We start from the raw sequence: 12,123 nt of genomic DNA on the forward strand, positions 1-12,123 counted from the left end.
AATCATGGGAAAGATCTAAACTCTGACTGAAATCATACTAAAAAGCATGATGTACTTAGGAGCCTTGTCTGAATGTTTGGAGAAGGAGCGATTAGTTCCTTCCAGTAACACTGAGTTCAAAATGTTGTGCCCCTATGGGTGCTCCATATAGGATGTGTGCGCGCTCACATGCTCTCAATCACAGACTGCCAAATCGTGTCTGCTGGCCCGTGCCTGCACAGAACAGTGCCTGCCTTATGCTTCAAATGAGGGGATAAAAGGAGATGCAAGCCCACTGCAACTCAGTTCCTTTTCAATGAAAACTCCACAGTAGAGGGAAAGGAGGACAGGAAGTGAAGTATCCATAGGGACAAAACCTCTTGAAGAACTCAAGTAACTGTAAGACAAGTAACCTCTCCCTCTTCAAGTGTATGTCTCTGAGTGCTCCACTGTAGCAAATTCCCAAGCAGTAACGATGAAGTGATGGGTGGTAAGGGAGTTCAAATGATTGTGTCACCAAAGGTGGCGTCATCGTTAGAAGCAAGTAAAATGGCATAATGCTGCTCAAAAGTAGGGAAAGATGACTAAATTGCAGTTTTGCAGATTTCTGTTATAGGAACGTCCTTCAGGAGAGCTATAGATCCAGGCTGCACTCTAGTGGAAGAAGTTGTTACTTGTGTTAGGAGACATCTGAGGTCCAGCCTCACGTGGGTAATCACAAATCCAGAAGCAGACATGTCACCCAATAGCTCTACACAAGGCTTTAAGGTTGTTTGTGGGCTGAACTGCAGTATTGAGATTAACTGGATAGGATGGAAAATCTTTCCTTGGGTAGATAGGCTCTTGCTATTGTGGAGTTTCAAGTGGCCCTATAAAATCTATTTTTTGAACCAGAAATAGTATGGATTTCTGAGGATGGCTCAGAGACTACAATAAAGTTAATGCCTTGCCCACTGATGACTGGACCTCCTCAGGTGACCTGCCTTAGAGCAGCCAGTTGTCCAAGTACAAGACTATCAAGCTGACAGAGAAGCTGCTACTGCTGAGAGGATCTTTCTCAGCACCCTTTGAGCCACAGAGAGTCTGAAAGGGACAAACTCAATATTGGTAGTGGTCTGTTCCTATTCTAAAGTGTAGGCAGTGCTTGTGGGATGGGTGGATGGCCACATGAAAGCAGACATCCTGTAAGTCGAGGGCAACAAACCGGCCTCCCAGATCTAGGGATGAAATAATGGTAGAAGTGTCACCATTCTGAAGTGCTGCGCTAGAACATAATTCAAATTCTTGAGTCTCACCCTCTCAGTCTCTTGGGAACTAGAAAGAGATTGGAATACAAACCTCTTTCAATAAACTGTGGCAGAACTGGCTCTATTGCTCAGAAGAGAAGGGGGATTGAACCTCTTATCTTACAAGCTCCTCATGAGAAGAGTCCCTGAGGAGGGACAGGTAAGGGGGAGTGAGAGGGAGGGGAGTAAAAGTGGATGGAATAACCAACTCTGATGACCTCCAGTATCCACTTGTCTGAGGCAAGGAGTGGGACAGAGTCTCCAAAAGGGACACAGGGAAGTAATTGCACAAGAGAGGATCCAGCGGAATGGGATACTCGATGTTCTTGACTGAGCTGTCAAAACCACATCTTAGAAAGAGCAGACTGACTAGAAGGTGGGAGGGGGTCCTTATTTTTGCTGTTTGTATCTGCCCAAGAAGAGTTCCTGAGGCTTAGAGAAGGTGTGCTGATGATACTAGAATGGACTGGATCTTTGAGCAGTTTGGGATCTACTAAACAATCTTGCTGTTGTAAGAGCCTAAATCCCCAGTGGCTGCAAAACTGCCCTGGAATCCTTGAGTAAGAAGAAAGAGGAGTCCATATTCTCACTGAAGAGATTGGATCCTTCTAAAGGGACACACTCTCCATAGTGTTTTGCACCCCTCTCAGAAAATCTGAGGCCTGGAGCCAGGATGCTCTTCTCATGACCACAGTCGTGGCTGTGGCTCTGGAGCTGTGTTGGTGACATTTAGGGTAGTCTGCACAGAGGCCTTTGCAACTAATTAGACTTCCAAAATGGACTGAAATTGATTTCTCTGGTCTTGTGGCAGGTGTACAATAAAATGTGTAAATTTTGAGTATGTGGTAAAGTCTTGTTTTGCCACAAAGGCCTGATAATTGACAATATGAATTTGAAGAGCAGAAGATGAGTAGCTCTTCCTGCCCAGACAGTCCAGCCACTTGATCCCTTGTCCACGGGAGAAGGTCTACAGTGTGCTTGATGGCTCCTTTCGTTGGCTGCATCCACCACCAGGAATTAGGACTGGGATAAGAAAATAAGTGTTCTATTCCACTTGATCAGAATAATACATTTTATCTACCCTCTTACAGGTGGATGGAATTGTGGCAGCTGTTTGCCATAAAGTACACATAAGAGATAGAGAAATTAATAGGCAGGGCAATCTTTCCTTGGGGATTGATATTCCAAATATCCACCAAGGAATGATGCTACTCTTGGACTTCTTCTAGCAGGATTTGGAGAGAGTCCACCAGCCACTGCATGAAGTCCTGGAAGGTCTTGAAGTCACCAGCATAGGAAGGTGGTGATATTACTGCCACCTGGTCCAGAAATAAAGAGGATCTGACTGAAGGAGAAGAGACCCCCCTGAGGTTCTTGTCCCTCCTGTGTATCATCCGGTACCGAAGTAGTGAGCGAATTGTCTGTTGGTACCCATGAACAGTAAGGTACTGGTAGGTACTGATCCTTTATCCCCAAGAAAAAAGTAAGACTTCTCAATGATAATCAGACTCTCTAGACCTACAATGTCTGGTAGGTACCCCAAAAATCCTCTTCATTAGAGGGATTCATAGGAGTGTAGTGGTACAGTACATGGAAGAATTCCTGTACCAAGATCTGACCAATCCTCTCCTGAGCTACAAATGGAACCTCAAGGTAACACAGCCAGTTCTAAAGGCTGGTGACTCAGGAAAAAGTTTCGACTTGTGGCTGTCTGAATGGTACCAGGGAGGGAGCTTTGACAGATCTCAACAGTGAGACTCCAGCTCATCAGAAATTATAAGGGCCTCCAAATCTAGGAGCTGAAGGCCTCTGATAGCCTTTAATAAAGACTTGGGCTGTTACCAGAGGCGGAAATGCCTACTGATGACATGGAGATTGTTGCAGTACCGAGGAAGCTGCAGGGTCTTCAACCATCTGCGAACTGTGGTAACAGAACGGTATCAATATATGCACAATAGCCCTGTGCATAAAGCAGTGCCATGAATGATCAGGTGATGCCACTGCAGTAGGTGCTCTGGCGCTAGCGGGCTTGTCTATATGGGGCTTCTTATGTGGTACAAAAACCTCGGTCCTGGACTCAGTCAGAGATTCAGCCATACCCTCTGAGGAATGCGAAGTCTGAGAGTGGGTCATATGGGGTGACCTACCTCTTTTCTTCGTCCACCTGGCCGGGAAGGTGTGCTTCTTTTCCTTTGAAAAGGTCATTTCTGGAGCTGCAGACAAAGCTCCAATGGTGGCCAAAGCAGCCAGCAGTGTTGAGGCCAACATAGAGGAGGAGGGAGCAGACCCCTCTGGAACTAGAGTACGTTTCATTAGGCAGGAGTTTTAGTCTAGTTTCCCTGTTCTTTTGGACCTGTCTTTGAATCCCAGACACACTTTACACTATGAAGTCCCCCAAACACCGCAGGCAACTCAAGTGTCTGTCACTGCAGGGAAAAGTCCCGTGGCAGGTCTGGGAGGGCTTAAACCCTTAAAGTGTAACAGACTGTGCTCCAGCACAAATGAATGGACCAAGAAGAGGAAGGGGAAACACTTTGTTGCTCCCAGGAGCACAAATGTGCTAAACAAAAATAGAAAAGGGGATAATTAAGTAAATAGATAAAATAAATAAGGATTTCACAAAATGAAAAAAATGGCAGAAACCTGGAGACAGCAGAACACTCCACTCTGAGGGTATGTCTACACTACGGGATTATTCCGATTTTACATAAACCGGTTTTGTAAAACGGATTGTATAAAGTCGAGTGCACGCGGCCACACTAAGCACATTAATTCGGTGGTGTGCGTCCATGTACCAAGGCTAGCGTCGATTTCTGGAGCATTGCACTGTGGGTAGCTATCCCGTAGCTATCCCGTAGCTCCCACAGTCTCCCCCGCCCATTGGAATTCTAGGTTGAGATCCCAATGCATGATGGTGCAAAAACAGTGTCGCAGGTGCTTCTGGATAAATGTCACTCAATCCTTCCTCCGTGAAAGCAACGGCAGACAATCATTTCGCGCCCTTTTTCCCTGGACTGCCCTGGCAGACGCTATAGCATGGCAACCATGGAGCCTGTTTTGCCTTTTGTCACTGTCACCGTGTGTACTGGATGCTGCTGACAGGCGCGGTACTGCAGTGTTACACAGCAGCATTCATTTGCCTTTGCAAGGTAGCAAAGATGGTTATCATCCCTACTACACCATCTGCCATTGTAAATTGGCGATGAGATGACGGTTATCAATCATTTTGTACCGTCTGCTGCTGTCATGGGTGCTCCTGGCAGGCCTCGCTGAGGTCGGCCGGGGGTGCATGGACAAAAATGGGAATGACTCCCCGGGTCATTCTCTTCTTTATGTTTTGTCTAAAAATACAGTCAGTCCTGCCTAGAATATGGGGCAAGTCTACTAGAGAGCCAAAGAGCACAGCCCCTCCGGGTCAGAGCCCCAGAGATCCCGCAGAAATGATGAGCTGCATGCCATTATAGGGGGTGCCCCTGCAACAACCCCACTCGTTCCTTCCCTCCTCTCACATCCCTCCTGGGCTACTGTGGCAGTGTCCCTCTATTGTGTGATGAAGTAATAAAGAATGCAGGAATAAGAAAAAGATCGTTACTCACCTTTGTAACTGTTGTTCTTCAAGACGTGTTGCTCATATCCATTCCAATTAGGTGTGCGCGCGCGCCACGTGCACGTTCGTCGGAAGATTTTTACCCTAGCAACACTCGGTGGGTTGGCTGGGTCGCCCCCTAGAGTGGTACCACCATGGCACTGGATATATACCCCTGCCGACCCAACGGCCCTTCTTGCCGGCTACTCCGACAGAGGGGAAGGAGGGCGGATTTGGAATGGATATGAGCAACACATCTCGAAGAACAGTTACAAAGGTGAGTAACCGTCTTTTCTTCTTCGAGTGCTTGCTCATATCGATTCCAGCCTTACGTAGGCGCTGGGGTCGGAGTGAGATGTTGCAGAATGCAGAACTGCTGAGCCAAAGGCTGCATCATCTCTGGACTGTTGAACCAGAGCGTACTGTGAGGCAAAGGTGTGGACGGAGGACCAGATAGCTGCGCGACATATCTCCTGGATGGGTACATGAGCCAGGAAGGCGGCAGATGAAGCCTGAGCCCTGGTAGAATGTGCGGCGAGGTGGCTCAAGGGGACATGAGCCAAGTCATAACAAGTACAGATGCACGCTGTCACCCAAGACGAGATCCTCTGGGAGGAGACAGGTAGGCCCTTCATTAGGTCTGCCACCGCGATGAAGAGTTGGGGCATTTTACGAAAGGGTTTTGTCCACTCGATATAAAATGCAAGCGCTCTACGGACGTCTAGGGAGTGCAATTATTGTTCCCGTCGTGACGAGTGTGGCTTCGGGAAGAAGACTGGAAGAAAGATATCCCGGCTGATATGAAAGGCCGATACCACTTTAGGGAGGAAAGCCGGGTGTGGTCGCAACTACACCTTGTCCTTGTGAAATACAGTATATGGTGGGTCCACCGTGAAAGCCCTAAGCTTGGAGACTCGTCTGGCTGATGTAATGACTACGAGGAAAGCTGTCTTCCAGGAAAGGTATAGCAGCGAGCAGGTTGCTAATGGCTTGAAAGAGGCAGACATAAAAGTCTGGTTAGAACCAGGTTGAGATCCCAGGTCGGGGCGGGGACGGTGTACTTGGGGGTATAGGCGGTCCAAGCCCTTGAGGAACCTAGAAACATAGGGTGTGAGAACACGGAGAGGCCACTTTCCCCTGGGTGGAAGGTAGAGATGGCCGCCAAGTGCACCCTCAATGATGATACCGCTAGGACCTGTTGTTTGGGAGACCAGAGGTAGTCCAAGATGGTGGGGATCGAGACCTCGGTGGGAGTAACATTATGTGTTTCGCACCAGCAGGAGAAACGCTTCCACTTGGCCAGGTATGTTGACCGAGTGGAAGGTTTCCTGCTACCCAGGAGTACTTGTTGTACTGAGGCAGAGCAATGTAACTTGGACTGGCTTAACCACGCAGCAGCCATGCTGTGGGGTGATGGGACTGCAGGTCTGGGTGCAGGTGGTGAAGTCTGCCGTGGTCCTGAGTTATGAGGTCTGGGGGAAGAGGCAGGGTAACTGGGTTGGCTATCGACAGGTCAAGAAGCATGGTGTACCAGTGCTGCCTGGGCCATGCTAGAGTGATCATGATCAAGCGAGCTCTGTCCTTGCGGAGCTTTATCAGGACCCTGTGAACCAGTGGGAACGGTGGAAAGGTATAAAGCAGTTGGCTCGTCCACGGCATCAGGAAAGCGTCCGAGATCAAGCCCGGGGAGAGGCCTTGGAAGGAGCAGAACATCTGGCATTTCCTGTTCTCATGGGAAGCGAAGAGGTCTATACGGGGAAAGCCCCACTTTCGGAAAACAGAATGAATAATGTCCGGACGAAATGACCGCTTGTAAGACAGGAAGGATCTGCTGAGTCGATCCCCCAGAGTGTTCCGAACCCCTGGGAGAAAAGACGCTACCATGTCCATCGAGTGGGCTATACAGAAGTCCCAAAGCTGGATGGCTTCCTGACAAAGGGGGGAGGGACCATGTCTGTCCCTGCTTGTTTATGTAATACATGGCCGTTGTGTTGTCTGTGAACACTGAGACACAACGGCCGTGCAAATGCTGTTGAAACACTTGGTATGCAAGGCGGACTGCTCTCAGCTCTCGGACATTGATGTGCAAGGCCAGCTCCTGAGATGACCAAAGGCCTTGAGTGCGAAGATGGCTGAGGTGAGCACTCCAGCCGAGAGATGATGCATCCGTTGTCAGGGACATAGAAGGCTGAGGTGGAAGGAACGGCATCTTTGCACACAGCAGGGAGGGCATCAACCACCAGTTGAGGGAGCCTAGGATGCTCGGGAGAATCGTGACTATCATGTCTATGGTGTCCCTGCCCAGGTGGTATACCTAGGTGAGCCAAGATTGGAGGGGACGGAGGCATAGCCTGGCATGTTTGGTCACGAACATGCAGGCAGCCACGTGACCCAGGAGACCGAGACAAGTGTGAGCCGAATTTGTCGGGAAGTTCTGTAGGCCTCGGATAATTGTTATCATCGCCTGAAACTGTGGTAAGCAGGCTTTGGCGAGATTGGAGTCCAGGATGGCCCCAATGAAGTCTATCCTCTGTGTGGGAACCAGAGTGGATTTCTCTGTATTGATCATCAGGCCTAGACTCATGAATAGGTCCTTGACGATGTCCACATAATGAGATACAGAAAAACATGTAAACGACAGCGGCAGAGGGAGGTGGCGACTACAGCCATGCACTTTGTGAATACTCTTGGGGCTGCAGAGAGGCCGAACGCAAGGACCGTAAACTGGAAATGCTGACGGTTGGCTACAAATCGGAGGTATTGTCTGTGTGGAGGATAGATGGCTATGTGAAAATACGCGTTCTTCATATCAAGGGCGGCATACCACTCTCTGGGATCCAAGGATGGGATGATGGTCCCCAGGGATACCATGCGGAACTTCAACTTAATCATGAACTTGTTGAGTTCTCGCAGGTCTAGGATAGGTCTGAGACCTCCCTTCACCTTGGGGATTAGGAAATAGCGGGAGTAGAACCGCTTGCCCCTTTCGTCCTTTGCTACCTCCTCTACGGCTCCCATGGCAAGGAGCATCCGCACCTCTTGTAAGAGGAGTTGCTCGTGAGATGGGTCCCTGAAGAGGGACGAGGATGGGGGGTGGGAAGGGTGGGGCGAAATAAACTGGAGGCAGTACCCAAGTTCCACCATGCGTAGGAACCAACAATCCGAAGTTAGCTGGGACCATGCAGGGAGGAAAAAGGAGAGGCGGTTGTAAAAGGGAGGGAAAGGATCCTGGAAAGGAACTGGTATGCTGTCCTCGGGCGCACCTTCAAAAGTTTGGCTTTGGACCTGTAGGTGGCTTGGAGGGGCCCTGATTTTGGCCCCCTTGGGGTCCTGACTGCCATCTACGACCGGCTCGACTACGCCTTCTGCCAAAGTCCTGCCTCTGTCTAGGCAGAGGGTAAGGGCGGCGAGGCTGGGGGCGGAAAGGCCGGCATTGAGTCACCAGCATGTGCATGCCGAGAGAGCGCATAATGACCCTGTTGTCCTTCAGGCTTTGCAGCGTCATTTCAGAAAAGAGGCCTCGATCGTCAAAGGGCAAGTCCTGTATGGTATGCTGTCGTTCTGGTGGGAGGCCTGACACTTGAAGCCATGAAATGTGTCTCATGGCAACTCCCGAGGCCAAAGTCCTGGCTGCAGAGTCTGCTGCACCCAGCGAGGCCTGGAGGGAAGTCCTCGCCACTTTCTTTCCTTCCTCCAAGAGGGCAGCAAACTCTTGATGGGAGTCTTGAGGGACTAACTCCGTGAACTAGCCCACCGCCGCCCAGGTGGTGTAGTTGTAGCGTCTAAGTAGGGCTTGCTGGTTTGCCACTCGGAGTTGGAGGGCCCCTGCAGAGTATACCTTACGGCCCAGTAAGTCCATGCGCCTAGCCTCCTTCGATTTTGGAGCCGGAGCTTCCTGGCCAGGGCGTTCCCTCTCATTGACAGACTGTATGACAAGGGAGCAGGGAGGAGGATAGACATACAGGTACTCGTACCCCTTAGAGGGCACCATGTACTTGCGCTCAACTCCTCTGGCAGCGGGTGGAATAGAGACTGGAGACTGCCAGATGGTATCAGCATTGGCCTGGATCGTCCAGATGAATGGTAAGACCACTCTTGTGGAGGCGTCAGTCCAGAATATCCACCACTGGGTCCTCTATCTCCGGCACCTCCCCTACCTGGAGATTCATATTCAGTGCCACTCATCTCAGGAGGTCCTGATGGGCTTTCAGGTCAATTGGAGGAGGGCCCATGGAGGATGTCCCCACCATTGCCTCATCAGGAGAGGAGGAAGAGTAGACGCCAGGGACAAGTGGGTCCTGTGTGGACTCTTGCTCTTGGATGACCTCTGGCTCCAGTGGAATCTGGGAGTCTGGTGGCCGAACAGGCGCTTCCTCCGTACCGGTAGGAAGGAGGCAGCTGATAGTCGCCTCCGGTACCCAGTGCTCCGATGGAGCAGAGCGAGATGGGACTGGAGGTACACCTTGGGCCTGGTGGTACGCCCAAGGTGTCCAGAATGACCACTGATGGGGGCCTTGATCTTGGGCCTGGGTCTCCTGGAAGATTCTGGCGGGCACATCGGAGTCATGGTCCTGTGCATAGGAACTGTCCGCATGAGAGGACACAGATGCATGTTGGGATGGCCAAGGAGAGGCTGAAAACCTCTGGGAAGAGTCTCCCTCTATGATTGATCTCACTCTGTGCGGCACCGGGGATTGGTACCGGGAGCCATACCGGTACCAGGAACGAGATCGAGACCTACGACCAGAGTGGTGCCGGGAGGTCGACCGGGATCTCAAAGCTCGACGTCTGGAGTGGCTATGAGAGTCACGGTGCCTGTAGCAGTGCCGGGATCTGGATCGGTGCCGAGAGTACCGGACCGGCAAACGGGACGCTGATCAGTGCCGCAGGTGCGACTGGTGCCAAGACGAGGATTGGTGCCGGGACTGCGATCGGCATCGGGACTGGGATCAATGATGGGACCAAGAACACCGGCAGAATCATGATTGTGAGCGGTGCCGCTCTGCGGTGCCGACAGAGGGTGGCCTCATCAAGGCCTGCTTGTCTACCGATTGTATGACCCGCACCAGCGGTGCCGGGGGTTGAGGCAGGGCAGACTGTCATCGCGATCAGCTCCCTCGCCATGGAAAAAATCTCCGGCGTGGAAGGAATAGTGAGCTCGACCACGACTCTCGCCGGGGAGCTTTCAGGTATCGGACTCGATGGCCCTTGGGGGACCGGAATAGACGGTGCCAACATCAGTGCCACAGCAGGTGTAGTTGCCGGGCGGTCCGGTCTAGCCAGGTGCTCTGGCTGCGGTGCAGGTGGCACGGAAGCAGCGTGAGTCTTATGTCTCTTCACTCGTGGGGAGAGAGAATGGTGCCGAGCAGACGTCGGTGCTGGTGATGGTCGGTGCCGAGAGGCCTTAGCAGTACCGGTGCGATCTGGTGCCAAAGAAGCGCTTCTGCCCATGGATTGACCAGCGCTCGGTGCCGAGGGCGGAGGAGTAAGACTTGCCTCCATCAGGAGCTGTTTGAGACGAAAGTCCCGCTCCTTTTTCATCCTCGGCTTGAAGGCCTTGCAGATCCAGCACTTATCGGCGAGGTGGGATTCCCCGAGGCACTTAAGGCAGGAGTCGTGGGGATCTCCTGTTGGCATCGGCTTGTGACAGGTAGAGCACGGTTTGAAACCCGGTGAACCTGGCATGGGCCCCGGCACCAGGTGCGGGGAAGAGGCTAATCCTCGAACCCCTCTTAACTATATACATTAACAATGTTATAAAAACGAGTAAGAATTAACTGCAACTATAGAAATTTCAACTATATACACAAGAATAACGAGAGAACTATGAGTAGCTAGGGAAGTGGAGATCAGTTAAGCCGCGCTCCACTGTTCCAACAACTGACACGGGCCGTAAGAAGGAACTGAAGGGCCGTTGGGTCAGCAAGGGTATATATCCGGCGCACGGTGGCGCCACTCTAGGGGGCGACCCAGCCAACCCACTGAGTGTTGCTAGGGTAAAAATCTTCCGACGAACATGCACGCAGCGCGTGCACACCTAATTGGAATCAATATGAGAAAGCACTCAAAGAACACTGACTTTTTAGCAAGATAAAATGAGGGGGAGGCAGCCTCCAGCTGCTATGATAGTCCAGGGAGTACAGAATCTTCTCTTTAGTTCTCTTTAGACATGAAGGGGGTAGAGGGGCTGATGGAGCTCAGGCTCCAGCTTCTATGAGGACGACAGTTACCCAGCATTTTGCACCGTCTGCCAGAAATGACAGAGTCATTCCCATTTTTACCGAGGCCAGCCAGGAGCACTCACGGGATGACGGTTTTCCACCATTTTGTACCATCTGCCATCAGGAAAGGAAGGGGAGGGGATGCTGCTGTTCAGCGACACAGCATCGCGACTTCCAACAGCATGCAGTAGAGTTACGGTGACATTGAAAAATGGCAAGAAATGATTTTTTTCCCTTTTCTTTCACAGTGGGGGGAGGGGTGATAAATTGACGAGATATACCCTGAACCACCCCGGACAATGTTTTTGACCCTTCAGGCATTGGGAGCTCAGCTAAGAATGCAAATGCTTTTCGGAGACTGTGGGATAGCTGGAGTCCTCAGTCCCCCCTCCCTCCCTCCCTGAGTGTCCATTTGATTCTTTGGCTTTCCGTTACGCTTGTCACGCAGCACCGTGCTGAGTCCCTGCCGTGGCCTCTGTCTATCATAGCCTGGACATTTTTTCAGATGCTTTGTCATTTTGTCTTCTGGAACGGAGCTCTGATAGAACAGATTTGTCTCCCCAAACAGCGATCAGATCCAGTATCTCCCATACAGTCCATGCTGGAGCTCTTTTTGGATTTGGGACTGCATGGCCACCCATACTGATCAGAGCTCCATGCTGGGCAAACAGGAAATGCAATTCAAAAGTTCGCAGGGCTTTTCTTGTCTACCTGGCCAGTACATCCGAGTTCAGATTGCTTTCCAGAGCGGTCACAATGGTGCACTGTGGTATACCGCCCAGAGGCCAATACTGTCGATTTGCAGCCACACTAACCCTAATTCGACATGGCAATACTGATTTCAGCGCTACTCCTCTTGTTGGGGAGGATAACAGAAACCAGTTTAAAGAGCCCTTTATATCGATATAAAGGGCCTCGTTGTATGGACGAGTGCAGGGTTAAATTGGTTTAACGCTGCTAAATTTGGTATAAACGCATAGTGTAGACCAGGCCTGAGCTGCAGGAAAGAAGAGGAAGCTGAGTGGCAGAAGGCTCATGTCTCCTTTTATCC

At 51.0% G+C, this 12,123-nt stretch overlaps 1 protein-coding gene across 1 annotated transcript in view; it reads right to left on the bottom strand.

The window, feature by feature from the left end:
* Window positions 1-12,123, bottom strand: part of BMP2K (BMP2 inducible kinase) — a 116,264-nt gene that overhangs the window by 30,951 nt on the left and 73,190 nt on the right.

Source organism: Gopherus evgoodei, chromosome 5 (genome assembly GCF_007399415.2).
Source record: "Gopherus evgoodei ecotype Sinaloan lineage chromosome 5, rGopEvg1_v1.p, whole genome shotgun sequence".
NCBI lineage: Eukaryota > Metazoa > Chordata > Testudines > Testudinidae > Gopherus > Gopherus evgoodei.